Consider the following 14219-nt stretch of genomic DNA (forward strand, 5'->3'; position numbering starts at 1 on the left):
TAACATGTTTCATTTGCACCTTACTAATGGATTTGATCACTATATTTTCAAGGAGATGCAGAGGATGACTTTGTCAGGAATGTTAGACTTTGACAGGGCAAATGACAAACTTTCTGCTGTTTATGAATACAATTTATTATTTCCAGCTATTTAGCCATTTTTATTGACCCCCAATTTACTTTCAAGAAAAAACAGCAATTCAAACTCTAAAACAAATAATCTGACTATATACATCAGAACAGTATTAATTAACCAGTTAGTTTTTTTCTACAGAACACTACTCAAATTAAATGCCCATGATATATATTTTTTTTTTTTTTTCCCCAGCCCCCTAGGTGAACTTGGTGTTAAACACAGAGAAATCCTCCTCTCCTAGCACAGTAGGCTCAAGGTGTCCTAAGGACACATGCTCCGGCCAAACAGACACTTACCAAGTGACTGAAGCCTGTTATCAAGAACCATCAGTTATCCTTATGGGACAACCACAAACAGACAGAACAGATAAAGAAACAACATATTTCTTAATTTACAATCTGTTACCATAATATGGATGCATTATGAGCAGGCAGTAGCTTTACAAGATGGCATATTACTTATTCATTAGACCATTAGATCTTCATAAAAGCAGTGCTCTGAAAGCTGCTGCTCTATTTGCTATGTCATGCTCAATAGAAAGAAACAAATGTTAGTTTATGGGAAATCCAAAGAGTTCAGTTTGGGGCTTTTTTAGAAGATATTTCATTTCTTCTTTGACTACTAATTTTTCCATAAAGTTCCAAAACAGTCCAAATTTACTTTTTCCTTCACTTTTACTCAGCAGACTGCCTTGTGCTAACGGTACATTTAAAATGGCTCTCAGAAATGGAACTTAAGCCCTAAATGTGCCACAGGAAGAAAAATACTTGGCGCCATCCTTTAGTAAATTATTGTCTCATTGTCTCACCTCACAGAGGAATTTGAGCAAAGAAATTGACAGTTACTTTAAGCTTTCATTTGCTTCCAATGAAAGAGTCTTTAGATGTTTTTGCTTAAAGAACTGCCTCAAATTGGATAAAACCAGCCAAAGTGGATTATGGTCTTCATTGTCCTTTATGTGCAGAATATACTTACTGACCAGAACAATCCCATCATTTGTCTTCAAGACATTTCCTATGGGTTTATCCCATTTTGGAACAGCATTTTCTAGCTCTGTGTACTAAATTACTCCAATGAAGGGGTTTTGTGCTGGAGATTCCATTTTATTTTCATAAATACACAAAAAAAGGCTATGCTAGAGTAATTGGTGACTAACAAAAGTGCATGGTCTATTCAGAACCTTATTTGGATGTTTTCCAAATATACAACGCAAAACATACTGGTACAAATAACTATGTTAAATTATGCTTAAAAGGAAAATAAACATCATTATTCCACCTTTAACTTAAAAAACAACAGTAGCCAGGTTTGCAACTAATTTTTTTTTAATGTCCAGAGAAGCCATTTGTTTTTTATTTTTAAATATCATAATATTTAGCATAGTGAAAAAATGAACAGTTCCTTTCAGAGGTACATGTTTTGTTTGTCTATCACATACAGTCAAAATGTTACCTGTACAAGATTATTGATTTATTTTACAGAAAAATGTGAAACATTCGTATAAGACCTTCCATCAAAGTTATTGACTCCTTTAAACATTAGATTTATCACTATGAAATTGCCTGCAATAAATTGAACAGTTTAAGTAATATTTTGCAATCTATGTCTGGCAATTATGTCTGAAGTAGCTTCCTAAATAAATAAATAAAGCCCCTCCCCACCCCCCGCTACCAGAGAAAAACTAAAGGCCAAACAGTTTGAGAAGAAAGAATTTATGCCATTGTATGCCAATGTATGCCAAAGTCCATTTATGCCACTGTAAAAATTAAGTCATACTTTTATATTCTTGCATTAGTGCAACAGTGAGTGTATTTTAAGCAGCAAAAAGAGGATAAGGTACTGCAGTGTATAAGTTATATAGCGTTTCCAAGTTTTACACATCACATTTGAAAACCACTGGGTAAGGTCCATTACCAAGAACTCAAGTGCATTAAAACATTTTCTGTAAAATTCACTATACATTAGACATCTTCAGAAAGAGAACGTGGTCTGACAGTATTGCAGAAGAAATCAAGACTCCATTCACTCAAGGTGAAGAGGCCAGACAAGTGCTTCTTTCCATCACACTGGTGCTCTCCAGGCTCAGCCTGGTAATTGCATTAGACTCTGAGCATGCCTAACATACTGAGAAAACCAGGAGCCACACACAAAAAAAGCCTTGCAGCTCCCTTCTTTCTAAAAGGCTGCTTCACACTGTTAGAAAACCTTCATTAGGGAACCTCAGCTCCCCACTTCCCACAGGGACTCCAGACTGCCTCCCCCCTTTCAGGTCATTGTGGGCACTCACCCCCTCCTCTGTAGCAGGCATCACACCCTCAAAGAAGGGAAATAAATTTCATCCAGAGTTGGAGGCAAATAAGCAAGATAGATAAAATAAAAGTAAAAATCAACAGGCAAAGACAGGCGTATTAACAGCACAGCTGCTCTGAGTAAGGACCTGCTCCCTAGGACTGTGTATGCTTTTGAGGATATGGGTCATAGGATTAAATTCCCTTCCTTGTTCAGATATTCCAGAAGCGATCCCTATGCACTCTGCGTAACAAAATACGGCATCACAGGCCACTTCTGCTCCACCAGGTGCAGCCACCTCCCTCTGTTTTCCACCTTACCTCAGGCTTTTGCAAAGTTTCCATGTGTATGGTTATTTTTAGAAAGAAGTAATTCAAGAGAGAGGATTTCAAAAGACAATTATGGATTGAGAAAGCAGGCAATATCACTAGACACAGTCAAGGAAACTAATCAAAAGATCACTCCCCAGTTCTTTTTCAGGATCTTAACATTACTCAAGTGATGGTGCTTCACGTTGAAAGACTGTAGTAAGTCAGCTGCAGAGTCTGCTTGGTTTTTAAAACAATGTTTTTTGCTACTCAGTTTCATCTCATACTTCTAGTTTCACTTATTAAAACTCAAGTTATCCATTTAAAAAGCAAAATTAACTTCACAAACCAAACAATAAAAAAGCTCATTTTTTCTTTCAGAAAAGGTAAGGAACTACAGGAACAAACATGAAAAACAGAAGTCATAAAACAATCTAAATTAATGAACACAGAAAAGCCCATCAGCAGAACAGCCCTATGACCCTGTCACCCAAAGTCACTGGTGAGGAACAAACCCAGAGCAGAAAAGCTCTCACTTCATTAACTCAGTGCTATAAAAACCACAGGTCTCATTAACATTAATCCTGTAACTCCCACCCTTTTACAAGTATCAGAGACTGATTGTATACAGACAGATTTCAATGCATGTTGCTTTATCAAACCACTTACATTTCCAGTACCTTTTACTACTGCTACCTCTGAAAATAGATTCTTTTTTCTAGGTTAGACTATAGAAGTAAAAGCTGGTCTCCAGACAAATAAAACAAGCTACTTTATGGAAAAATCAATTTGCCCTGATATGAAACACAATATACATGGTGGCATTGGAGGCTTATGCTTGAAGAACCCAGGGATAGCTTTCAAATCCTTTCAGAGGCTACATCTCATTTTCAAATCTATATACATTGTATTACTGACAAAAACCTCTTACTTTCTATTTTCTTCCATTCATATATTCTCCCAGTCTGAGCCAGCCTGAAATTTTAAGTTCATACAGTAAGTCTTATTCCAATCTCCAGAATTTTATAAGAAGAAATGAAATGTTTTGTCAAAAAAGGAGATTTTACACACAAAGAGAAGGATTTAAGGCTAAAAATTTCTGCCCTCATTTCCCAACAGCCAAACAAAACTCGCTGGATTTAAAAAAAAATAAAAAAATAAAAAAAAATCTGATCTACTAGAAATAAAGTGGTATATTTGTAGTATATAATGAAACAGATTTGTAATATGATCGCTATTTTTGTGTACAAAGTCATCTTTAATTAGAGTGCCCTAAATTTAGGGCCTCAAATTACAGACAGTTCTATGGTCCTTTTCCCAATAGATTTCTAGCACTTATTTTTCAAACACTCTAATGTCCATGCCCTGTAACGTACATGGAAATTTAGCTGGCCTCCTTTTAAATCGTGATGAAATTGCCTCGTCAAGATTGAGAGAGCCCTCACCTCTTCCAAAGCAATTTATTCACTAAATATGGCTTTTGAACCTTAATTCCTCCATTTTAAATTAAATCTTCTAAATTAACAGTGATCATGTCTTTGCAAACACTTCAGTAATGATAGTGCAGATGAGATGTGTTGACTTTCAATTCTGACGTTATCTTGAGCAGAGTCCCTGGACAAGAGAGTATCCATGGATACAAAGGTCCACCATCTCCCTCCCTCCCTAAGTAAACTCCTAAAAGTTACATCTCACTTGCTTAATTAGTACAAAGCCTCATAAAAAGCCATATTACCACAGAAGAGGAAAAGTGGGAGCTTGGAGTTGAAAGCCGAGCTAGAGGCACACAGGACTGCAAAGCAGCGTTTGTTGCTTGTAGACACCGTTAATTTCTTAAGTGCACAACCAAATAATTTTTCAGGCAGATAAATAAGGTGGTTTACAAATATATTCTTGCAAATACAAAATATAATCAGAATTAATGAAGAGAACTGCAGTAATGGAGGAGAATCATAAAGAAAGCAATGGCAATGCAGAGATTACCAGTGGCTCCAGCACAGTAACAGCTGCATTAAACTTAAAAAGAAACAGGCAGGAACATACTATCAATTTAAAAATACCTTTCCATATGAAGAAAGAGTAGAATTTGGCATTTGACACTTTAAAGAACCCCCACTGGGAGGGGCTGTTAATATTTTTAAAGAATTAAGTCTCGGCAGATACAAGGGCATTTCTTCAGTGGAGAGAACTATTGAAGTGAACTCAGTTTAAAAAATTCAAAACATCAAATGCCAAAAGTAAAATAACTGGTGGTTAACTGCACGAGACCACAAATCCAGGTTTGATTCAGCGTTATTCTTTCTGCCACAAAATCCAACAGGATTTTTTTCTAGGCCCTGAATGACAAATCGTGCAGTTCTATTTTTACCAACCTCTATGATTCTACCCAAAGACATCCTCCTAGAAAGAGTTACTATGTTGGAAACAACAGCACCAGCTTATAAATACATTGGAGACTTAATTTTCTATAGAAGTCTGTAGAGCAGTATTTTAACTGCTCCATTAAAGACTGTCTCCACCCCTGAGCACAGACTAGGTTAAAGATAAAAAACAGCTCTGTAGATCAGCTGTACTCACCTCTCAGGGGTTCTCTGCTCTCCTGTGACAGAAACTCTTCAGCCCATTCAACAAGGATCCTACCAGTTTAAGCCCTGGTCACTCTGATGCATCCACTTCTCGTCATGGCCATCTCTTACCACTTTGATCACAGGAGCCTGAATCTATCCCATGCACAACTCTTTAGCTTGCCCCAGTCAAAGTTTTTTTCCCACCTGTTTCCAAGATACTTGAAACACACACACACACACAGGAGAAACAATTATTGGGAAATTGTGATATTTTAAATGATACCTTGAAATCCAGCTTGGGTTTCTACTAGCATCAGCATTATCCCTTCTTGCAAAAATTTCCATCATAAGACAGGGCAAATCCTTACAAGGTAAAAAGCCACCATACACAGTGTATTCTTTCCTCTGAGAGAAAATAGGGCTACTTCTATCTCTCAACAGCTTTTTATTTACATTTTATGTTAAAAAAAAATAATTAAATCTACATTACATAGAACTTGTTATCCAGAAGTTACAGGATTTGTGAGGACACATATTTGAGGATTGCACTCTGCTAAACCACCATAAAAAACAGATCTCTGATCCTACCAAGGGATCGATCCCATGAATATCAGCCAGAGGGTGTATCTCCTCCTGGAGATGGAAAGTGCATGTTAACTGATTCACACACAATTTTTTTTTTTCCAGTGGTCCTTATTATCCTCCCTTCAGATTGGCAGCTAAAGAAAATTCTCTAATAGCTGAAGAAATTAAATTCATTTGAAATTTCAGGTAGTATTCACATGTTTTCTTGTGATCAGGATACGCAAAGCAATCACACAGAGACGAGAGATTTTGCAGGGCAGAGAGTTCCTCTGAGAGAGCCCAAGCTGAGCCAAGGCCGAGGGCCTGTTTATTTCTTACTTTTTATACATTTGTGGGTCTGGCTGTAGATTGGCTTCTGGAGTTTTCACCCCTCAGCTGAATGGCCAGACCAACTGTCAGTTACAATTGTTTTCAGGTTAGAAATATGCAAACAAAGGACGGAGAATGAAAAACAAAGGATTTGTTTATGTTACATGTGGGAGAAAAAGCAGAAACTGCTCCTAATATTGTACAGTAGCTAAAAGTCTGACTCCATTTTATGAACAATCAAAAGGCTTTAAAAAACTCAGAAAAACCAGGGTGACACTTTCTCAAGTGAAGACTTAAAAATATTTTGTTGTCTCAAAGTCAGATAGCCTTCCTCAAAATAGCATTTTAAAGAAAAGGCAGCTGAGATTTCAGCCTCGAACTAAAACTTTGTTGACCTGAACATCATTTTGCCACAGTCATTGCGTATGTACATAATGAACAGTGATGTGACCAACACAGCTGAAATTCCCGAAACAGGCAGACTGAGCCAGGAGAGGGAATATACAGACATTTGTCACTAAGGGTGAATTGCAAAATAGACATGTTCCAATGGGAAGAAACATAAAAACGCTTACAAAAAGTCACGTAACCAGGTAGCATTTATTTTTACATGGTGTCCTTCTGTGAGATGTTGGGCATTTCTTGAAGGTACCAGACAACTTAAACTTCCCTGAACATCAGTTGAAAGCTAGGACGATGATATCATGCTAGGCCAGGGAGGAATAAAAATTCCTCTCCCAGTAGATCTTAAAAATGATGATTAACAACTCAATTATCCTAAACGTTTCTTGGAAATACTGCATTTCCAACTCTGGAGGGTTTTGGTTCTTTTCTTTCATTGAAATCCAATATTGTATAAAGAAATAAGTCTCATTTACTTTTCTCAACTCAAAATAAATTATTATGGGTATTTAATAGCCCCAAATTTACAAATACTAACACCTACCACATGGATCACATATATGTTTCAATGTTTAATACTGAAGAATACAAACTGACCTCAATCAAATACTAAAAGCAGGAAAATCACAATTTCTGAGTGCTTTCCAATAAATCATAACCTAAACCAAAATGTCTAGTATTATTACATTTTGTCCTAAGCTTCAGAGATGCTATACAACAGACTTCAAAAGAAGATAAAGACTGAGAAACAAAATTACAGTTTGGAAATTATTCAGAAAGAGGTAATTAAAAGTTTTTTTGCCTACATCATTTAACTAGGGTTTGGTTTGTTACTGTGGTAGATCAATGAAGACTGCAAAATACAATTAGGAAAGTAAATGGACCTAAATTCACATAATAATGGAAAAAATAACACACTGCACTTAGTAATGTAACTGCAATTTTTTCTACTATAACCTTACTATGCAAAAACATTAAACTCCATTACAAAATTTGAATGGGTAGATTTTTTTATTATTATTATTAGGAAAATAACTTGTTAAATATTTAAAACCCACTGAAAACACCCATATTTATCTAACAGGTTCCTTCTAGCCTCCCCACGTTTTATACAACACTGGTATAATGATTCCTGAGGACTTAGGGCACTGCTGGAGCCGAAGGAAACACATTGCTGCTGGGAGACACAGTGACTGAGACTGATAAAGCCAAAAGAAACCAGACTCTGCTAGGACTGGGCTTGAACCTTCAAGATTTTCTGGCAAAGGATCACTGACTTTTTCATCTCATCTTTCACCAGCTTAATGAGACTGTCCAGAGTTGTTTTCTGCTGTTTATTTTTTTCTCTGTTTTTAAATTGACCAAGACTATAAATTAAACATAAGTTAACTGTGCACCAGCACAGAGAAGACTTGTATTAAGCATACAAGCAATATTATTTGAAGGGTATGCAAACAATCAAGCATAAAAATGTGTCTTGCTGTTCTAGAACAAACACATAATTTGACTACAAAATAGGTGGGGGAGTTTTTTATATACAATAAAGAAAAACAAGTTTAAGGAGCTTAACGTAGCATACTCCTAGTGTTAGCAGTGATTAAAAACAAAACAAAACAAAACACTTGCACAGCTAAATTGTTGGACAAGAACATCACACAATTAAGGTCTCCAATCCCTCTGCACTAAGAACTTCACAAACTCTTAGTAAGGAACATTGTTTACAGTTGAATGGAGCAAACTGAAAGACAAAAGAGGTCTAATACATTCAACAGTCAGCAGGGTGTCTTTGGCTTTTTGGGTGATGCTTTACAGATTGACAAATGGATGTATACACAGACACATAACTCATGAGATACATTTCGAGTAAAAGTAAGACAGATATTGACATGACAGAGAAGGACAAAAGCAAGGGCTGTGAAAAAAAGTAAATATACATGTAGTGCAGCAAGCGAGCAACCTATCCAAAAGGTAAAGACAACACTCCAGTAAAAAATGAACATGCTTGAGTGCAAAACAAAACAAGAAAGGCCCCAGGATAATACTGTATCTCCTCTTACTCCGAGCAGTACTTTGTAATAATGCAACTCTCTGTCTTACAGCTTCAGGTGGATCTAAGCATTTAAACCTTGTAAACACAGAGGCCCTATAGTCCAGAAAGAGACAGCCTCCAATACACCACTGAGGTCCAGAGGAGATGCAAAGAATCCCCATATCCCACATCCATTTCTGGAGATGCCACAGGGCATGCAAGGCTTTGGCTTCTCCTTCGTCAGCCACAGAATTGCAGCTGCTACTGGCTTTTATTATAGGAAGGAGGCACAAGGCACACAGTGACAGAGTGGGTTTGCATTTTGCTTTCTTGCTCCCCATCTCTGTATCTCTCAAGGTCAAAGAAGAAATGTCTGTTTGATTAAGGGCATAAAATTATAGGAAGCTTTTGATTTCAGAGTATTGGGTGATTAACTACATTTTCATCTGAAGAAATCCATTGAAGAACTATGTAAGATCTGCACTGTGGGCATCAGAACCGTAAGACGGCTGATACTGAGAGTCAGCTCAACACACAGGTTGTTTTCACATAGACATTAATCAAAGCACAGAATCTCAGAGATGAAGAATACTAGGAGTTTGTTGATATTACCATTTTGAAGTGAAGAGCATTTGCTTTTCCTCTTGTCTTCCTCATCCTTCATGTTTATAAGGGAATTAAAAGTTTAAACAAAGTCTTATAAACCAACAACATGAAGTTCAACAAGGAGAAGTGCTGGATTCTGCAACTGGGACAGGGGAACCCAGGATGTACAGACAGACAGACTGGGGACTGAGATACTGGAATGCAGTGTCATAGAAAGGGACTTGAGGGTCCTGATCAAAGGCAATTTGAATATGAACCAGCAGTGCCCTGGCAGCCAGGAGGGCCAAGCGTGTCCTGGGGGCATCAGGCCCAGCATGGCCAGCCGGGCAAGGGAGGGGATTGTCCCCTCTGCTCTGGGCTGGGACAGCCTCACCTCCAGTGCTGGGGGCAGTTTTGGGTGCCACAGTACAAAAAAGACATTAAGCTGTTAAAGAGCATCCAAAGGAGGCCATGAGGGTGGTGAAGGGTCTGGAGGTGAAGCCGTGTGAGGAGGGGCTGAGGGCCCTTGGTCTGTCCAGCCTGGAGGAGACTGAGGGGAGCCCTCAGTGCAGTTACAGCTTCCTCCTGAGGGGAAGAGCAGGGGCAGGCACTGAGCTCTGCTCTGCGGTGACAGTGACAGGAGCCGAGGGAATGGCCTGAAGTTGTGTCAGGGGAGGTTTAGGTTGGATATCAGGAAAAAACTCTTCCCTCAGAGGATGGTTGGGTACCTAGTAGCCCACACAGGGAGCGCTCTTCTGAGGACACAAACACAGAGTCATTCACTAATTATTCCCCATTCCCACTGTACTTCCACACTTCCCCACCCATCTTCCCCAGCACTTCACTGGTCTCTAAGCCCAGGAGCAAAAGCATTAGAGCTATTTCTTCACTTTTCTGTGTACCATCCTGCCCACAAATGATTCTCATTCACATAAAAAAATAAAGCGTTGTCCAAACGTAAAAAATACAAATGGAAGTTTCGGCTAGAGACTGGAGTAAAAAAAAAAAAAAAAAAAAAAAAAAGAGAGAGAGAGAGAGAGAGAGAGAGAAATGAAGATGAAGACAAGGATTTCACAGAAGGGCACAAAGTGAAAGCAGAGAAGCATAAACTTGACTAGAAATAGGGGAAAGAACAAACTTGCCTTGCCTGCCACCCAACTTGATGACTACAGGAATAGCTGAGGCATCTCTGTAAGGCACTTCCTTAGAAAGTAAATTGGGCTTCAATCCCAGAAATCCCATTGCTAAGATGAACAGATGGGGTAACTTTTAAACAACACCTGTAATATACTTTTGTTTGCGTCCATAAATAAACTGAAACTAAACTAGAGGTAAAGAAAGATGTTGTATTTCAGCATAACACACTGTGGGCAGAGAGTAAAGCCAAAAGAAATGTGAAGGTATAAAGCAAGACAGGAAGAGCAACAGAAAAGAAATTGAAATTGTTCAAAGATAAATTCAGCTATGGTTCTGGCAAGTAGCAATAAAAGCAGTAACACTGAGAAAAGACCAATGTAGGTAAACAGGAAAGCAAAGCAAATAATCAAGATGGGCATAGGCATAGCACAAAAATATTGAATATACAAGAAAAAAACCACATAAATATACACACAGAAAGAGGAGAAATACACATACAAAAGACATTGGAAAATGACAGTTGAAAGGATAGATCACAAAAGTACACTTGCCTGACATATTTTGAAGATAAATATTTTGCAAAGTACTTTAACTACAGCAAGTTGGAAAGAAAGGACATATGAAAGCAAGACTTGAAGCTTGGAAAAATTAGCTTTGGCAGAAGAGGTAAAAACAGTTATTTCCCCTCTCAAAAGGATGAAGACACAAGCTGTGGGACTGCAGTTTCTGCCTGTATCTTTCCAGTCAAGTTTTATTGGCATGTGTAGATTGAGGACTATGAAATATTCCGATACGGCTCATTTTTACTGGCCTCCTTTCATTTATTATACTGTGATTGCACAAACACACACACCCTTTATTGAGTGTCAAGCTCTAAACATCAAAATATTGAACTGTATTTTTGACATTTACCAGAAGTATTTCTGGACTATTTCTGGAAAGGACAATATAATTAGTTCTGGACTTAATTTAATCCTGCCCAGATAATGATAATGTCATGGTAATGACCTTCAGTCATAGCTGTCAGCTCTCCAGCGATATCAGTACTTTGTTATTTGTCATCGACTTACCTTCCCCCCCTTTCACCTTGGGTGAAACAAGCTTTTCTGATGTGATATATTGGCCTGGAGTGACAGAGCACAGTTATCGGATTGGCTTTTTATTGTATTAATTCATTCCTTATTTGGGATGAAATCTTTCTTACTTTCTAAACAAGCAGTCCTTCAAATATCATCAAGAAAGCCAAAGCAAATTGCATCAAGTCCTTAAATGCAGTTCATGAGTATTTTTTGCAAACATCTACCAGATTACAAAGCAAGGAACATACTGATTCCCCTCTAATAGGTTGTTGTTTGGTTTGGGTTTTAAAATCCAGAAGTCCTATACATCCCTCATTAAATAAACGCTATTTTCTTCAGAGGAGGTTGATGCTCACCCAGGGCAATTCTCAAAAGCACCAGAACATTAGCAACACATTTGGAAGATTCTCTCAGCATTAAGGAAGAACACTTGTGACTTGTGAAAACGAAATGTTTCAGATCAATTTCTGAAAAGCAAACTGGGTAAATTCTGATTTCCTGCCAATATAAAATATACATTTCAGTATCTTTGCTTCTTGTCTGTCTTTGCAGACTTTCTGTTTCAGCTACCTGAGAACCTGGAGTTTTATTTCTCTATGTTAAAATGGAGAGAAATAAATCCTTGAAGGATTTAGAGTCTTAAGTGTTCCATTAACAGAATTTCTTTAGATTGAAAGAACACAAATTAGTACCTGTGAACTAATATTTGAAAATAGATTTCAAGTACTTCTGAAACATTCACTTTTTGCCCTCAGACAGCTTTGGAGCCTACTTGGCAAAGCATCCACTGAAGGTGGGTTGCAGACACAAGCAATGGGCATTTAAATTTAATGTCTGTGAGATTTCCCATCTCTGTAAGACTGTCTAGATGTTCTGCCTACCTCTATCTTGCTGTCTGTTAGTAGGCAGGAGCAGATGCATGGCTTTCACTGCTGTCCAAGATAATTAGACAAGTGCACATCCAATCCTGTCCCAAGTAGTTGACAGATTTCCTTTGAGTTTATACCAATCCAGCACTTCTTAAAAGGCTTGCTGTTGTAGGCCCCTGTGCCAAATGTTCATAGTATGGAAGGTGCAAGTATTTTTGGACAGTTGTCTACAGATAATAAACATCCTGGGTTTACTTTTCTTTTTCCTGGCATAAAAAACTGAATCGCAGAATAAGATGAATCGGAGGGGACACACAAGAATCAATGAGCACTACAAAGAACCATTCCTAAGTGCCCCCCCATGTGCCTAAAAGCGTTGTCTGAACACTTCTTGAGCTCTGCCAGGCTGGTGCTGTGACCACTGCCCTGGGGAGCCCGTTCAGTGCCCAACCACCCTCTGGGGGAAGAACCTTTTCCTAATATCCAACCTCAAACTCCCCTGACACAACTTCAGGTCATTCCCTCAGGTCCTGTCGCTGTCACCACAGAGCAGAGCTCAGTGCCTGCCCCTGCTCTTCCCCTCAGGAGGAAGCTGTAACTGCACTGAGGGCTCCCCTCAGTCTCCTCCAGGCTGGACAGACCAAGGGCCCTCAGCCCCTCCTCACACGGCTTCACCTCCAGACCCTTCTCCATCTTGGTTGCCTTTGGTCACTTTCTAATAGTTAATAGCTTTTTTTATACTGTGGTGACCAAAACTGGTTCTGGCTGGGACAGCGTTGATTTTCTCCTAGTAGCTGGTACAGTGCCGTGTTTTATGGATTTGGGATAAGAATTCTGTTTGATAACCCACTGATGTTTTGACTGTTGCTAAGCAGTGCTTTACCCTTTCAGAGAGTTTTATTCCTCTCTTTTCCCTTTCATTAAGACTATTATTATATTTTACACTACTTCAAAAGATAATTATACTATCTCCACCCACATGTTATTTTTCTGATTGCTCTCTCCATCCCACACGATGGACATAGGGGTTGGTACTTTGTTGACAGCTGGGGCTAAACTAGGACAAACACACAATGTATCTGCTGAAAAGGTTTCATTTCATTCTGCGTCAACAGCACCCTTCCTAAATCAAGTACAAAATTATGACAGCCTAACATCCAGACTTCTGAAGGAAACATGTTACTTTAACTTTAAATAAAAAAATAATAATTAAAAAAAAAAGGTCAAATGTGAATGACTAATTGATTTTTTTTTTTTCTGGCTTTCCAGCAAACTTCTTTACTCCTACTGTTGAATCAACTGAAGGCCAGACACTTACTCTTTTTAATTACAAAAGTACAAGTGAATCCTCCACTTGAGGAATCAGAGACTTGTTTAAGCCTTTGTGTCTTTCAAAAGAATTGAGCACATTTTTATTTGAGAAAAAATAAGCACATAAACAGCATTAAATCATGGGTATCTCAGCAGCTTTTATCTTCAGTGTTTTACTTCTTAGATGTTTGAATGTTTAACTTTGTTGTCACACTGCCTAAGCAGCTCAGACTATAAACGAAACTGAATTATTTACCAATATGATCCCCTCTTGAGCTCACTAAGTTACATGACTATGAGAAGCTGATAAAACAAGCTAGAAAGCCAGATTTTTTTTCCCAGTTTTTGAAAGAGAGCAGATATTTCAAGTGGCAGCTCAGAAAGAAGGCAGAAACACAGTCAAATAAGCAAACCAATCTGTCTAAAGACAACCTTATGTTCACAGGCAGGTACCTGCACAGATATTTGCAGACTCAACTATCTAATTGGAAAATTGTTTCTTTTAAATCCCACCTGCTCCATCTTAAAACACAGTTTTAAGACACCTTGAATCTGACTTTATTTAAAAAGAAAGATATGTTTTCAACTTAGATGGGAAACATAATGTGTAAACA

This window comes from Hirundo rustica, chromosome 2, assembly GCF_015227805.2.
Source record: "Hirundo rustica isolate bHirRus1 chromosome 2, bHirRus1.pri.v3, whole genome shotgun sequence".
Classification (NCBI taxonomy): Eukaryota; Metazoa; Chordata; class Aves; order Passeriformes; family Hirundinidae; genus Hirundo; species Hirundo rustica.